This window comes from Metopolophium dirhodum, chromosome 2, assembly GCF_019925205.1.
Source record: "Metopolophium dirhodum isolate CAU chromosome 2, ASM1992520v1, whole genome shotgun sequence".
Classification (NCBI taxonomy): domain Eukaryota; kingdom Metazoa; phylum Arthropoda; class Insecta; order Hemiptera; family Aphididae; genus Metopolophium; species Metopolophium dirhodum.
The window spans coordinates 2,980,099-2,997,912 of NC_083561.1; the positions used below are offsets into that span (position 1 = coordinate 2,980,099).

At 31.3% G+C, this 17,814-nt stretch overlaps 1 long non-coding RNA gene across 1 annotated transcript; it reads right to left on the reverse strand.

Moving 5' to 3' along the window:
- Window positions 1-544: 544 nt before the first annotated feature.
- LOC132938191 (uncharacterized) lies at window positions 545-1,570 on the reverse strand. The gene is made up of 3 exons (XR_009663881.1): window positions 1,143-1,570; window positions 697-874; window positions 545-623 (listed from the first exon to the last, which is right to left on the reverse strand). It is a non-coding gene; the product is annotated as an uncharacterized LOC132938191 (long non-coding RNA).
- Between the last annotated feature and the right edge of the window lie 16,244 nt (window positions 1,571-17,814).

The following is a 17,814-nucleotide window of genomic DNA, read 5'->3' on the forward strand; positions in this document are numbered from 1 at the left end:
CTTTTGGATACATCCAAAAATCCAACAAATCGGTCCTCTATTTTAAGGTTTTTTGGGTAACGAACACACACAGCTAACTGTTCTTCTTGTGGCAACCATAATATTTTTTTATATAAAACTATTATCAAAATGTAGATTAAGGCTAGTTTAGTAAATAAACAATATAATATTAAGAAATTACCGAACTTCGTCACACAAAATGCTATACATTCCAGCATTTATTATATTTTCAACAATAATATTCCTTAAATGTTTAGCGCATGTCTCAATAGTTTAATTTTGTATTAACCAACTTGTATGATTTGTTGGTTTAGCATAATTTAAAGCAAAAGTTGAATTATACTTTGCCATTAGTCTGCATGCTTCTTTTAAGTTACCAACAGTAAACATGATAAATAATATAATATAATAGGTATATATTTAATTTATATTAGTTAGGTATTTATATAAATAAATACATTTTATGGTACTAAATTCACTTAACTCACCTTGATTTAAAGATGTTTCATTTTCAATATGACCTCTAAATGCTACTCCTTGATGTGCCAAAAATAATATAATATAAATCAATGTTAGCATGTAATCTCTATTTTCTAATATTTTATCACGGTGTGCATTTGTAACTAATGTATGAACAAAACCAGTAGTTTTAGATTGGATATACGTATCAAAATAATTTAGGAATCTAACACTCACTTTTTTTCCAATTTCTAAATCCTTTAGTTGAAAATTCCATGTTAGCTACAGTTCTAGTCCCAAACATTCTACAAGAATAGCAAAATACAGCGTCCTCAACAACACTATACTCTATCTCATTGAAACGAGTTGGAGTAAAACCTCTTTTTTGTGAACCAAATTGTGTCTGAGGGTATTTCTATACAGAATATGAAATTATTGATTATTATTTATTACTGACTAGTTTCAGAACTTAAGCTAAAAAAGCTCTTGTTGGAAGATAAAAATATATTAGAAATATTATAATGTATATTTTATACGTACCTAATATACTTAAAGACCTATTATTAAATTTATTATTTAAATATTTTAAAATGAAATAAAAAAATATCTAATTTTTGTACTGCACAATTGTCAATTAACCATCAAAATAATAACTAAGTATAAAATTAAATTGTAAAACTTACTTCTAATAAAGGTTTAGCAGAACCTGAATCGATATCACCTAAATCATTTAACCTGGTATTTGACTGAAAACCATTAATCTGTGGATCCTTGTAGGAGTTTAATAGTAGATTTTCATTTTCTTCTGGTAATGTTATGACGTTTCCAGATCCAGATGAATCAATCTTTTAAAAAGTGAAATGTTAACTTAAATTTAAAAAAATGAAAAATGATACTTATACTCTGGGTGGTGACTGTAGAATGCCAACATTGTCTTCTTTGACGTTTTTTTCAGTATGAGTACTTGATACACTTTTTTTTTATATTAAAAATGCTAAATACTGATTTGTTATCCATAATTCAAATTGTTTTACTGTATAAGGTGAGTTGATTTGTTAATAGCAAACGTTTTTAACATTAACACTGACACTGGCTATTATAGTTACATGTAGATGTAGCTATATAGTAACTACTATTACTATAGTACTATAGTGTCATACTAACAAACTTAACAAACTGTTAATTGTAAAACAATAATAATGATAACTGACAAGGCAGTAATCAACTAATAAGTTATTACTGAGTAATGACTAATCACTAATGTCTATTAATAATAAATAAATAATAATAAAATAAACTATGGCGTTATATTATCGGCAATATACTTGATAATCACTGGGAAACCAGCTAGCCGTTTACCCGAATATACACATATATAATATCATACCTTTACGCCATAACTTGTCTATTTATAAGTCAGATAGACTCTTGGATAAATATTTATATTTCCAATATTTCATAAATATTATATTTAAAATGTAAAAAAAAAAATGATATTGACGATATTGTTTACAGCCATAGGGTAGTCGAAAACCAAATTTGATTATTAATACATTAAATTTTAATATAAGAGTAAATCTGGGGGGGGCTTAAATAGAATCAGGGGAGGGGCTAAGCACTATAGTCCTATTTGCACCTATGGTAGGTACCTAGATACCTAAGTACTTTATTTGGGATTTATTTTCAAAGAGTGAGTCAATGAACATTTTTTTAGCACTCCTTCAGCCCGATAAAAATGTTTACAGTAAAATATAATAAATACAAATAATTTTTAAAACAACAAAATGCATTAATATTATAAAAACGTAAATTTTTTACCAAGGTAAAAATTAAATTATATAATATGTTTTTATTGCACACATAGTTCAATAATGTTCTACCCGTGTATTATTGTTTGTGTGTAAGTGTAATAAGTACCTACAGAGTAATCCGGCCAGAGTCACTGTGTCCACATAATTCTTTAAATAGCCCTCTGCCAGTGGCCTAACCAGTATTATGAAGAGGTGATGGGGGGGAGGGGGGGGGGGGGGTAAGTATAAGTTATACCAAGTTTTTATACAGTTGTTCTATAAATAATACATTTATTAGTGGTGATAGGCAAGGGGGATGGTTAAACACCCAAACCCACCTGGCTACGCCACTGCTCTGTATGCATATTAATATATTATTATAGATTTTATGTAATATGTTTCTAGGACGAACTGTGGTACCTTAGGCAATGCATTTTAATTTCAATTAATTTAAATATTTTTAACAAAAAATTACTTCAATACCTCCACAACGCGCATTGGCTGTTTTCACTATTTCAGCAAAACATTTTGCCGTCATCAATATAATATTCAATGTTACGGGTGTAATATAATATGCGTAGTGCGTACGTTGTATATATTATACCATCGTAAAATATGTTCTTTTAGACGCTGGTTAAACTGACTAAACAACTTACAAAGCACCGTTAAAACTTAAAATTGTTTTTTTTTTAACTAATACTAATAACACGAAATAGATGAAATTATCTATTCTGTGCTAATAATAGCTGACAAAAAATATTATTTAAATTGTGTATTAGTGCGCACATATAATAATAATTAATACAATATTAATTGTTCATCGGTGTAATTTTCTATGTAGGGAAACACGAGGCAAAACCGACTGAAAAAATGAATACTTTCATAATAACTCAGGATCTTAAAATACACTTGATCTATTTGCACAGTTGTATTAAGTAACTTCTTGTTTACAATATTGAATTACAATACAGTGAATATCATTCATATTTATTTTTAACAAGCCATTAACTATTTTTAACATTTTATCGGTTTTGCCCATAGATAATATAAGAATGGATAGGACATAAGAACTTATCACATGAAACTTTAGTGATACTATTTTTAAGGTCATATGGAGCAAATATTGATATGATAATTGATAAATAATAATTAATATTTTTAATATTTTAAATATTTAACAAAGTTTAGAGTAATTGTCCAGGCACAAGTGGCACAACAATCAAAATACAAACTGACAAATATCTAAATATAACTGACTATCATGTTATTCATTATTATTTAATAAAATAGTTTTGCACATAACCTTAAAAAGCCCCATATCGTCTTTCTCTCTTTACGTTCTCTCTCCCCCAAAAAAGCACACGGCCCCATATGGAACTGGTATAGGCATGTCCTATCCATTCTTATATTATCTATGGTTTTGCCCCGATACTGGGGAAAAACCGATTTGTAATGAGGCAATACCGATGCATGGTATAACAGGTACTAAAATAATGACGGAGAAAAATATAATATTAACCTTTTTTTCAAAAGAATTTACTAAACCAAATACAAATAACCATTGTATTTAAGTATCGTAACTATAGTAGTAGAGGTTTCATAAATTACCTATGTATTATGAGACATTTATAACTTAATTAATATATTCAATAAAACCAAAATAAAAACAAATTTTAACAACACAAGTTGTTCTTAATAAAATAAAATAATTGATTATTAGGTTGGTGTACCTAAATCCTAACGTATAATAAATAGATAGCAATTATCAAGCATTATAAAAACTGATAAGCAATCGGTTTTGCCCACGAATTAAGATATAGTATTAAGTATATTATCTTAATTCGTGGTTTTTCCCCATAGGTTTTGCCCCGAAGTATAATTTTTATGAAATTGTTGATAACTTACACAATATTATAATTAGATAAAAATAGGTTAGTGATTGCAAAACAGTCTATACAAGTTGTAGATTCATACTAGACGAGTATGATAATATTGTAGTACAGTTCAATCATTGTTGAATCTTAAATTCAAAATATGTAATAATAATAATAATAAACTTTAAAATGTTCGTAATCGAATAACAATTCAAACCACGGACTAAGATAGTTCCATCCTAGTCCGTGGTAGCGCTACATTCGCACTTGCCTCATTTCCCCCCGCACAAGCCTACTCCATTCCATAAGCGGCCCAGCTCCCCGTCACCCGCCCGCCTGTTCGTTTCCAGTCCATAGTCACCTTAGTCCGTGGTTGCAGCATTGAACTATATAATTAGTTATTATATATATATATATATAGTTATTATTATTATATAGTTCAATGGGTTGCAGTTGATGTTAACAGTGATAACAACATGTTTCATGATAAGGAATGAAATAAATTTAATACCGATAATTTTCATACATAGAATAATGCGAAATAAGCAATATCGGTTTTACCCCGTGTTCCCCTATAATTATAGTTATCATAATAATAAAATATTACCTTTATTCCCGCATTGTGTCATCTTATTGTAGGTATGTATACATTTTCATATTATCAATATTTAATATTATAATAATTATTCCTTACAACAAACACAGATTTAATTTTTTTAACGAAATACTACATTCAGTCTTCATTTACAAATACGGAGTTGTTAGACTAACATCATAATATGATGATTCATGTAAAACTCCACGTTTAAAATATATTAGTAGTATATAACTACATTCGAGTGGTCAATAATTTACACAAAATGTGAATTTAATTGTATATATCTTACATTCGTATCGTTTTTAATTTTTGAATCGAAAGCTCTATTAATTAAGTAAGTAAATAATAAGTTGATGTATTATTTAAAAAAAAAAATATTATATAAACCCATTATGGACATAAATAAATTTATGTAGATGCAGATGATGTGGTAATAGAAATAAAAATAAATTAATCTATTAAAAATGTCCACTGGAAGAAAATTCACGGTATAGACCAACTATACCTTTTTTTTTTTTTTTTTTTCCAGTTTATAACCGACGGCGCCGCGGGAATTGCTTTCGCATTACTTCCGCGACGCCGCCATCGTTTATGAAATTAAGTAAATGTAACATTTTATAAATTTCATATTCACACCTTTTGTTTTGTTTTGTCCCTTAATGGGCGCACATTGAAAATAATTTTACATTTTATTTGTAAGTAACGTTGTTGGCTTAAGGCCCGCTGATTGCTTTGGTAGACTTCTCGACCCGGCTTTGCTGCCCGCCAGTCTTGAAGTCTCGTTCGTTGTCTTCCCGGCCCGGCTTGTTAGCCAGTCGGCCTCGGGTCTCGTGCGTTGCCGTTCTCCTTCCTTTGTTTTGGAGTTCGCGTCTCACCGGTGATGGTTTGGTCAGTTTTCCTTCTGTTTCCTCCGTTCGTAGATCTTTCGTGCTGCTCGGTGCGTAGGCTGACCGGTCGGCGGTTTCTTGAGGCGTTCTGACTAGCGCCCTTTCTCATCAATCGCGATCGCCCGGACGGTGACGAATCGTGCTGCGGGCGTCCTACTAATGCCCCGGCGCACGCCTCCGCTGGTTAGGTCAGGGCAGTTTCGGATGATGATACTGGGGCGCTGAGTTTACTAACCCCTGGGTCCCCGTCTAACCTTCCCGGTCGTCTGTGCTTCGAGCCTTCGGCCTGTGTTGTTGTCGGTGGTTGGAGGGCGATGTTGGCCCTCCCTGGTCGCTGGTGTTGACCCGCCGGTGTTCGGTTTTATACAGTTTTCCTTCTGTTTCCTCCGTGTCTGGTATTGCTGCGTGCTGCTCGGTGCGTCGACTGACCGGTCGGCGGTTTCTTGAGGCGTTCTGACTAGCACCCTTCCACATCAATCGAGATCACCCGGACGATGACCAAGCCGTGCCGTGGGTGTCCTACTAATGCCCCGGGGCGCACCTGCCGCTGTGGGGCAGTTTCGGATGATGGTACTGAGGCGCTGAGTTTACTAGCCCCTGGGTCCCCGTCTAACCTTCCCGGTTGTCTTCGCATCGAGCCTTCGGTCTGTTGTCGGTGGTTGGAGGGCGATGTTGGCCCTCTCTGGTCGCTGGTGTTGACCCGCCGGTGTTCGGTTTTATACAGTTTGCCTTCTGTGCCTCCCCCGTTGGCCGGAACCGGAATTCCGTTTCCAGTCGGCACCACGTGGAGGTGGGGGTAGGACTCTGCCGACCAGACCAACTATACCTATACGTATGATTCATCTTGAAAGTTTTAAATAGTTTCCAAATGCTGTATAAAAGAAGATAACTTATTGCAAATTGTCACTTATCAATTTAACCTCGGATACTACTCAAAAATACAAATAATCAAATAGGTTCCTATTGTATAAGATTATTAAGAGGATGTTAGCGCATTATTTGTTTTCTCTCTCTGGTCCACGTGCAACATAGACAAAACGCATTAACGCAGAATCATTTTTTCTATGTTTTTAAGTAATCTTAGAGTAAAATCACCCATTACAAAAAAGATAGAGAATAATATTTTTGAGGGAATGATAAATCGATTTTATATTTTATTGTTATTTCACTTTGTATTCGATTTTCAAAATAAACAAAAACATTTTGTAAATTTAAATTATGTTTAAATGGTTTTGATACAATACTTAGACAAATTGATATGTCATTCTCTCAAAAATATTATCCTTTACATTTTTTATTCTCATCCTCTTAATAAAACGGATAAGTTTGAATACCTATTGACGCCTACGTTTTAAATTAGCACCTTAAGGGGATTCGATACCGTGATTTTCTGTTTTTGTCTAACACACGCGTGACATAGTATTTTAGTCGTGTTTTTTGCCAAACATTCCAATATTGATCTATTGAAGCGATAAGAATTCTGAAAACAGATTTGAATTCGTCGTCAAGTCTTCTTGAAATCGGCTTTCCCACATTTTTGATATTATCCTCCAAATTCCAGAAAACGTCATATTAAAAAAGAGTATTTAAACATTTTTGTATTTCAATTTTTGGAGAAGCTAAAATCAAAAAATCAAAATTGTGGGAAAGTCGATTTCAAGTAGACTTGACGACGAATTCAAATCTGTTTTCAGAATTCTCATCACTTCATTAGATCAATTGATATGTTTGGCAAAGAATCCGTCAAAAATCCTAAATCACGCGTGTGTTAGACAAAAACAGAAAATCACGGTATGGAATCCCCTTAATATTATACAGGTTATCGACACCTGTAGGTATATTACATATTATGTAAGGTTTCAAATCCAAACGTTATATTTATTTTTTTAATGTATTACCTATTCATATTTGAATTATTATTGTATAAATGTACACTAAAAAGTTACTTTAACGTAGAGGTGGACTTGATTAACTCAAAGTTGAAGGACCGGCCAAAAAGTTCAAGTTACTTATTCACGAATTCGAGTTCACCAAGTTTCGACTGAAGTATTATAAATTTGGACATCTGCCTGTATCTTTGAAAAATAAATAACTCCAATTATTACTTTAAGATTCAAAGTATTAAGTATGCATGCAGCCTAGTGCTAACCTTAGTGTATAGAAAAGTAAATTCAGGTGTCAATAAATTAAAACACTTTAGACAATGTAGACTTAGATATATGTATAGGTACGAGGTACATAATTTTATCAATTATATAAAGTTGTCAATAACATTTAATAAATATTAAACTGCAGTACGGTATAAATCATAATAATATGTAATTATTTGGATATGTGAATATAGGAAGTGTCATTACTGGGTGGCTTCTTCCAACAACTCACTCATATCACTGTAATTTAGCCCATATTCTTATTGTGCCTCAGGGTACAGATTGTATATTTTTTATAAAAATAAAAAAAAAGGTTTGTGTATATAAATTATAATTATTATACACAAATATGTGCAATTACAATCATGTAAAAATTAACAAACCTGAAGTGAACATTTCCTTTTTTACGCGTCCTTATGATAAAAAAAAAATAGTCAGTTGAACTGAATATTCGTTTGCGCCATTTAACGTTAAATGTACAGTTTGTAAATAACGAGAAAGGAAACAAATTTAGAGGAAAATATGTAACAATTATTATGAAATTCGTCAATAGGTACATTGTTGTATGGACAAAAATATGTACAAAATATAATTTCCTATGTTCGGCAACAACAATCTCATCCGTGAAGTATATTGGAATGATTTTATCGTCACTGTCGTCTGTCAACGTTAAAATGTATTTTCTAGAATTTATTATATTATGAAAAAAAATAAATAGTACCCATGTTTTTATAAAAGCGGTAGATGCATATGTGTATTGTAATATTATTTTTAAATTTTGGACTAAGTATGTTGAAATCCGTTGGACCATAAAATGGTACCATTATTTTTAGTAGTCATTATCTCTATAAGAATAAAATACTGACTAGATCTTTAATATATTTTAACGATTTAATATTTATATAGTTTAGTCATTTAGTGGGATTATAAATAATCAAAACGCGTCACATAGGCTTATAATATTATTTAATTGACGATTCACGATACTTTGATTTAATTTCGATATTATACTATTAAGAATAAAATATTATGCTCGCAGACCAATCGTTTGACTCATATTATTATCATTACAATAATCAGACCGGTGACGGGAAGTCGAAAGAGTTATTACAAATTCTACAACGAATGTAAATGTAATAAAAAACCGGTCTTGCCGTAAACTACCGGAAGTGAATCACTGCGCGCGTATTGATGGTACCTACATAATATTATTATCGGAACCACATAATATGCGTCCATGTATTTATGACTCATAATAATCTTCAGTGTTCTCCCAGTCTTGGCGCCGCCACTAAATCATTATAATATATTCCGCTCTCGAATATGATAATTACTATCGATGATGTGTGCCTACGTATAACTTAGAAGAACCGGTAAAATATTGCATACGCTTTTTTATTTATAATAATAATAAAAAAATCCATATTTTAACCGATTCAGGTTAGGATTTGGTTTGTTCTAATTTTATCAGGTGAGTTGATTAACGAACTATAATTATTATAGTAACCAACAAAACTTAATCAAACACAATAATAATAATAATAATAATAATGACACCGATGCATTGTGTGCTCTGCGCGTACAAACACCACGTAGATGGGTGGGTACCTAAAACATGTTATAAATAAATAAAACCACATTTAACTCAAGGCGATAAAATGGATGTCTAATATAGTAAATTAAAAGGAAAAAGCATTCCGTTTTTACGCGTGTTAAGATAGGTATCTCACCTCATTTAAAATATAAATTAAATCATTTACCCATCCCTTTTATACGTTGCAATTTATTTTCACATAAAAACACATTCGGGTACCTACTAAGTAAATAATATGATGTGTGTTACGTTTAATATGATTTACAAATGGTAATCATTGTAATACAATAGCCCAGTTGTCACCAACTACGGTCAGTGATCATTTATTAACTGGCCCGCCAAAGTTTAAATCAACATTTCAAACAAAACAAACATTAAAATTTCAAAATTTCAAAAAATTAATTTTGTAATTACTGAAAATTTAGTGTTCGTATAATTAAGTAAATGTAAATTAATGTTTCCTATTTGTTATCATAAATTATGTTGTCGTAATCAGATGGCATGACCATGTGTCACAGCCTTATCGTTGTACATCGTCAAAATATGAATAACATTATCAATAATATAATATTCTATTAACTTAAAAGAAAAAGTTCAAATTCTTGGTCCACCAAGAATTTTTTTTATGACCCTCGGTAAAAAAAGGTTGGTCACCACTGCAATAGCCAATAGATAAAAGTACATTGGTCATTACTAAATAGTGTAAAATGTAAATACTAGTACCAATAACAATGACGTTTTTTTAAAAAACCATATTAGGGACGTACCTACAAGTTAATCATTAAAATTAATGATATAATGAATTGTTCAATCTCACAGCCAAACCAAATGTCTAAAAGTTAAGTTCGAATGTGTAGAGTTAATTTACATTTAAATTAAATAATATTGTATTTATTATTAGTTTCGACAACTTAACATTCAATTTACTATAACTAAAATTAAGCTAATGAAAATGAAAACCTTAAATATAATATGCAAATTAACTTTATAAATCATACCATTACAATTAGGTATGTAAAGTTCTGTTCTGGCTAGATATATAATTTGAATAGTTTGATTCGGTCGGTTGCAAATAAAATATTACCTAAAAAAAGAGTTCCATTGGATTAGAGCTTGTTTTTTATTTTTGAAAAAAGTTAGGTTCGGGTTTAGTTAAAAAAAAATAAGGTTTGCATTAATTAACATTTTTGTTGGCAATGGATTATGTAATATATTATTAAGTTCTTATTTTATATTCATTCTATTTTTGTACCACCGAAATTTAACGATCGTATATATTTTGGTTTTTCCATGATCAAGGTCAAATTTTAAATAATAACATATTTAGTGTAGGTACAAGAAAAATTAAATTCTAAAAAATCCAATAGACATCTTTATTTTATTATGTTCATCAGATTAAAACGTATATTTTTTCAATCGTACTATTTTTGTTAATTACTTTATAAATTTAAAAAATCTAAATATCTAATTAATGATTATAAAAATAAACCAAACATTTGGTCATCAAATGCGTCAACGTAATATTAATAATATATTACAGTCTCATTCGCTAAAATACATAAAAAAAATACCCAACTACTATATTATCTTACATTATTATACAACCTATATGGCTATATCTATAATTTTCAGTTGCACGACTTTTTTTCATGACCGTATTTTTACTTACTTCAATTTATTTTAATAGAGGTGGTGGTAAATAAAAAATGGGTTTTTTTTAAAATTAAGTGATTATGCATTTATAATATATAATATACCTTAGCTAACACAGTCATCGTTAATACATTTAATAGATTATAGTACTTTTAAATTGATTACTTGTTATTAAGAAGACACCTCACCCGCAACCGTTGTCACCGTCATACAAACATACGACGTACCTACCTTTCCAATTTGCGTCCATCTGTCCCAATTTTGTGTAGTTAGTTTTAATATTAGAGTGATAATTGACTCATTATCGAACTTAAAGGTAAGAGCATCGTCGGTTATTTACAGCAGTTTTTTCAAAGTTTTTATTTTGGGACGAGATATGAGCATTTTTAAATATTGTGGTATTCCAAATACTATAAAAATGTATAAATGGTCATAACTCGCTTTAAAATAAAAAAAAATATTGAAAAAGCTGACATAAAATAAGTACAGGTTATCATCTTAGCTCTAATTGTTATTATAACCGGTCAATTCACACGTATTTCAAAACTAACAACACAAAATTTGAACTACTGAATACAAATTCACTACATTGTACATTTGTACGTTATTGTAAGACGGAGAAGACACACATGCGGTTTAAAATATTGACGACATAAAATATAATTATTAATTCATTTATACATTCAAGAACGTTAAAATTTATAAATTATATTGTATTATATGCTGTGTTTAAGAATGATGGGCATATTTTTAAATTACCTATGTAGTTTTCATCGTCAAGGTCCAACATTAATAAACTATGTACGGTGTATACTTACGACTCACTACTGTATAATATTATTAAATGCATAGTAAATAATTGTTATGCGCATAAAAAAAATACAAAATGCCTTTACTACATTATACATTTTTTTGTATAATTTCGATTACAACATTTTAATTAGAAATTCATTACGTAGTAAACAAAAACAATACTATTTTAATGTAAATTAATTATTCAATTTTTATCAAAATAACATTAAATTATCGTTTACCGAGTAAAGTATAGTGCTGAACCTCTAAGATGGAAACTGGTGTACATATCTTTGTATAGCTTCATTGCTAATCAAACCCATTCAAAGTATCACGCCCCGTTTTAATATAAAACAATGGAGTTACGTTAAACAATAAAGGCCAAATGGTTTTCCCATTATGGGAATTCGGAAATGGATCTGTCCTGGAGAATAATATAATAATAATTATCAAAAATCAATACGGCAGTCAAAGTAATTTCTATAGATCCTGGAAACGGGGGTCTTTCACTTACCAAAAACATAAATATGTATTTATTCGTTCTTATATATTATTTTGTGCTACTTAAATAATATTTGTAACGGTGAAAATTATTATATTGATTTGGAAAACAAAATTTTAAATGATTAGGTATGTTAATATTTATTTTAAGTTTAAAATATTTTAAACTTCTTGTTTTATAAAAGTTTGTAACTTGGGATAATACTATCAATTATTATTTATTTACCTAATTATTCATACCAAAATGGAATATATTATATAACAATAACATATAATATTATCTTCTGAATAAGATGTACATTTACGGACATTTTTTAAGATTCTTTCATGAAAATCTACCGAAATTAATAAAACAACCTGTTCAAAGTACGTACCATATACGTATGAAATTTCGAGACGATTTAGGTACTTTATATAAAAGGATGATGACTATAGGTGGGTACCTGATACTATGTTTTAGTGCATTTTTACGATCCCAGAGTGAAAAAAATATGCTGTGAAACAAATGGCTCCTCCCTATATGTAGAGGTACTTTAACGAATTTAAAACTGTGCCAAATAATCTTTGGTAAAATTTTACATTCATATTTATGTGTACGCAACTCACACATGTTTGTATATATACACACACACACACACACACACAATAATATATATGTTAATTTTTTTTTCTTTCACACCGATTCGGATATATTCCTGGCGGTTGCAGCTGTGTATACTATCCTGCATTCATATTAAATAATTCTAGTGGACACGGCACGAAGAAAATAAAAAAGAATATATCCCCCTCGGTTTTTTTTTCCTACTACAAAGATGGTACACACGAGTCCTTCGTTTGCGTGCCAAACAGTTTAGTTTCGTATACGCGGAAATAATTTGGTACGCAGGACTCGAAGCAGTGACCTTATGATCGAAAAAAAAAGAAACGACGTACATAGTAAATGATCCGTGAGTTGTTCGAATGATATATATATATACGTTTATATACTATATTTTGTGTGTGTGTGTGTGTGTGTGTGTGTGTGTGTGTGTGTGTGTGTGTGTGTGTTATGTGTATGTATATCCTCTGCCCATTTTAAGTGGATTCTTAGTAACCATTTGCCCTGCAATAAATTGGATACAATACTCACCGTCGGCATTACGTACAAACCTACCTATACCTGCCCACATTTTATTATTCCACGACAATGCGTGTGACAATACAATTAATAATCGAACGGATTGTGTATTTATTTATTTAACTTTTATTTTTTTTTCAACACAATTTAATATAGTCATTAGACATTAACACCACGCTGTTTGGACATTTGAAACATAATAATACGCGCGCACTCCCTGAGCGTGTCATAGCTTCGTAATTGATTCGAAGTCGTTTATTCTCTCTGATCGCTATTTGCTTTTATTTCTATCTAAACACTTATTTGTACAATAATATAGGCAGATGGGTCGGATGACTATATCATAAGTGTCTACGCAGGCGGTCCACCTGGCGTTCGATCGGTCCCTTTTTTTTTATTTAAAAAATATATATTTACAATCTATACGACCACGGACAAGGTATAATAAGTAAGTGTGGTGACATTAAAATAACATTAATTATTGTATAGCAGGAAGGCTCTCAGCAGTGCCATCACCCGACAAGAAATTGAATCCGGGCCCTATGATAAAGTACGTAGAAAAATATGTGTTTTCCGTAACCCCTGTCGTCCACAGCCCCGCTTGAGCAGTAAGTGACATTTGTGGTACGATGTCAGACCGGAATACGTGGCTTGAGCTAGGGTGTAGGGATGGTGGGGGGGGGGGTCGGGGAGGAGGCGTGGTGAAATAGCCCGGAGAGGGCTGTTTTATGGTAGTTTCTATGTTGTAGATCGCAAGTATTTGACTGCGGGTCTGGATTCACCGAGTGTTCGGTGATTGGACCCACGATCCTTCGATGTAAAATATTCGTCAAGCCATCGTGTGGACCATCGGCGAAGTTCGTAGGTGTCGGGTGGTATTCACTGGCGGCTTGTGGACTGCGGATTGGGAACCAGCCGTGTATACGATTCAGCGGCCAGTGACGACTGTTCGAATGGGCGCGTCAAAGTGACGGCGCCGTCTGTTGGCCAAATAGGCAACTGAACGTGGTTCACTCGTCGTCGGGACATGGATGGATAGTTTTTCAGGCCGACCGCAACGTTGTTCCATTTTATGAATTATCGGTTTCGGCGACATGTCTCAAAACCTTACGTTTTAAATCGTCTTTACACTCCATCGTGTCGTACATAATTTAACTCGTCGTGTTAAAATCCCATTGTTTTAATGGCTAAATTCTGTGGTTATTTTTTTAATATACCTACCAGGTGTTACCGTAAAGTTAAAACATGCTCGACTTGTCGACGTTTGGTCATAGTGGTCAAATAATTATAACTAAAATAACTGATATAAAATATTTAATACACGATTGGATACACCGGCTAACCTATGCCCAGGTTTTCAATATACCGAGATGATGTTATAAAATAAAAAAAAATACAACAAATTATGGATGACATCACGTAGAGTCTAAAGAAACCTTTATCGGAGTACTTTTTCCACGGAACGTGATAGCAATTACTTGTGACTTATCACCTTCGCCATCAACCAGTGGTTGTCCATGTCGTCGGAATCACTATATACAATTGGTTTATCGTACGGTCGCTGGTGCAGCGCGTTGGTGGTCATCAGATTATCGCTTTCGGAAAATGCATATAGCTATTGTTACCTATAGTTTGTAAATAGAACTGCTGATGTTTTCTGTGGGCTTATGGGGATTTTCCAATATTGTAGGACTGTGCAGGTCCTGCAAGGTCTATATCATAGGTCAAATACTTCCCTATTTTATCCTAGCTTAATGATTAGTGTTGCTTGAGGCTTAAAATAAGGTGTCCGCAAATAGCGCAATTTTAGAACCTCAGTGAAGTGGCGGGTCATTTATAATATATATTGCAAAGAGGTGTGGTGAAAATCAAGAGCCTTGAATTACTGCACCAGCTTGGATGTTCCTGATACCGAATGGGCGTAGGACGTTTGTGCATCGCTATTGTTACAAATGGCCTTTTTTTATAGCGATAGTATGCGCTAAAACTATGTTATGAAAAAAAAATTAAAATAAAATTGAATTATTAAGTTTGACTAGATTCAGTAATTGCTTACTCACAAAAAAAATACAATATAATAAATAGTATTGTTATAAGAAAAAATATTAAAATTCTATTATCTTAAAGTTAAGGTTTTATCTCATTATACTATTATAGTTGGACTACATCATTCGTTAATTAATGGTTAATCAATTAATTATTTTTCACCTGTGAATATATTATGGTAATTGCCAAACGGTGAACATTTATACCGGAAGGTGACAATGTGCGGCCATAATTAGTGTTGTTACCAAATATTATTTTATTGGATCAAGATGGTACTTTATAGAGAGGTAATTTTTCGATTTTCTCAATAGTTATTTAACGCCACGGGAAAAACCACCGGCAAATCACGAAAAACCGCTAAACATGGGATTTTAATTTCTAACGATTACTTGTCACCATAGAAACGAATAAAATATTGTAATATTAATTCAATTTACAGGCTACAATAAATAATAACAATATAAAACATCCAGATTGACAAACCGTCTCCGCTCAGAATCGTTTTTCTCATACAATGATATTATATCGTTGAATTCAAGTTTAATACGATCCATTATACATTGACTCAACTGTAACCTACTGTACAGCAGAGTGATATCAAACTAACCGCTTTTTTAAAACGTTTATACAATATTTTAAAATTAATAAAATTCGTAGATATACTACATTTTTAAATCACTTTTAAGAACATTTGTAATGGATCTTACTGTGTTTCACATTAATAAAAGAGACGCCTAACTATTTTTTTACTAAAAGTACCTACCTAATGAATATCAAATAATTTAATTTTTCAAAATTTGACTTTTACTGTTTTTCTATTTTGGAAGATCTGTATAACTTTTTTAAAGACCTGAATGATTAATTTACAAATTAAAGCTAACAACTACTTTTGTAAGTAGCCTTCAATTTCCCCTATAAAAATTACATATAAGCAACAAATAGAAGTATTAAAAAATATAAGTTGTAACTATTTAACAGCCGTCTAAAATTCAATCATGATACTACATTTCAATCTTTGATTGGCATCTCGTTAAAAGAGATGTGTTTTTTCCTGTGTATATTTAATGTAAAAATATTGAGAGATAACGAATATTGTCAAACATACTCAAATCTAAAACCTTGCGTATAAATATGACCTTACCTTTAACTTTTAAGGCTTCGACGCAAGTGGTATGTGATAGATTATTTTAACGTGTTTAAAACATTAAAACAAAACTTCGTTGTTAGTTACCTTACTGATTCAAAGCTTGAATAGCTTGTATGATGATGAGCGTAGAAAAATAAAAATTGGCTTCAATTAATTAATTTAGTCAATAGTCTCCCAACAAAGTGATTTTCTCTGTAAAAGTCTAATAAAAAGTTTGGAACTATGTCAAAAATTGGTAATAAAAAAATAAATAAAATGCTAATTTGAACTTTACCATTGTTAAAGTATTGTTTTATAATAAATTACATAGCATTTTAGTAAGTTTATCTGTTGGTCTTTACAAAAGGGCCTCTGTGTTTATACTTCGCCGGGCCGAATTTGGATCCCAATCCGTCCGTGATAGCTTATATACTCAACAACGACAACAACTACTCGATTGGTTTTGGTGAAAACCTCAGAAATATCAGAAAAGCTTAGAAATTAAGAAGTTTAAACCACGATAAAAAATATACCAATTGCTAAACTCGATACCTATTCGCGACTTGCGGTTACCCCAGGGCTGTATTAAGGGACAATGTATGGGGGAGCAAACATAAATATGACACCCCTAATTCAGTATACGCCTTTTTCTACAAGTAAATAACCAAAAAAAATTTTTTCGCTACGCTCGAACAAACATTATACAATATACTTACAAAATAACTATACGGCTCAAAAAAAAAAAAAAAATGGTAAAATAAAGATAGTAATAGTACACACTTCAAAAAACGATTTTTGGAATGAAAATTTCCAAAATCCATTGCTAATATACCTAACTGTAAAATAATGAATTAAAATGTATAAGAAATTCACTCTATCCTTTACATTTACTCGTATCCAATCAACATTAAATTGTTTAATCAATTTTGATATACCTACCTACCTACAACCTAAGTAATACTTAATAGTAATGGATGTGACCCAAGTTCGTGAGATAATTTCTACTTTTATTTAGTGCTTATACATGGTTTAGGCTAACGATCTGCTGGTTTTCTAAGCAAAGATTTGTAAAAAAAAATTTAATTCAAACGTTAAAAAAAATGAGCAAGTATAGGTCATTACCACTCAGCTGTGCAGTAGAGTTTGTTCTTTTTGAGTTACAATTAAATAATAAAATCTAGTTTTTATATAAGTTGTGTAATTTTTTCTTTGTTTTTCTCAATTATT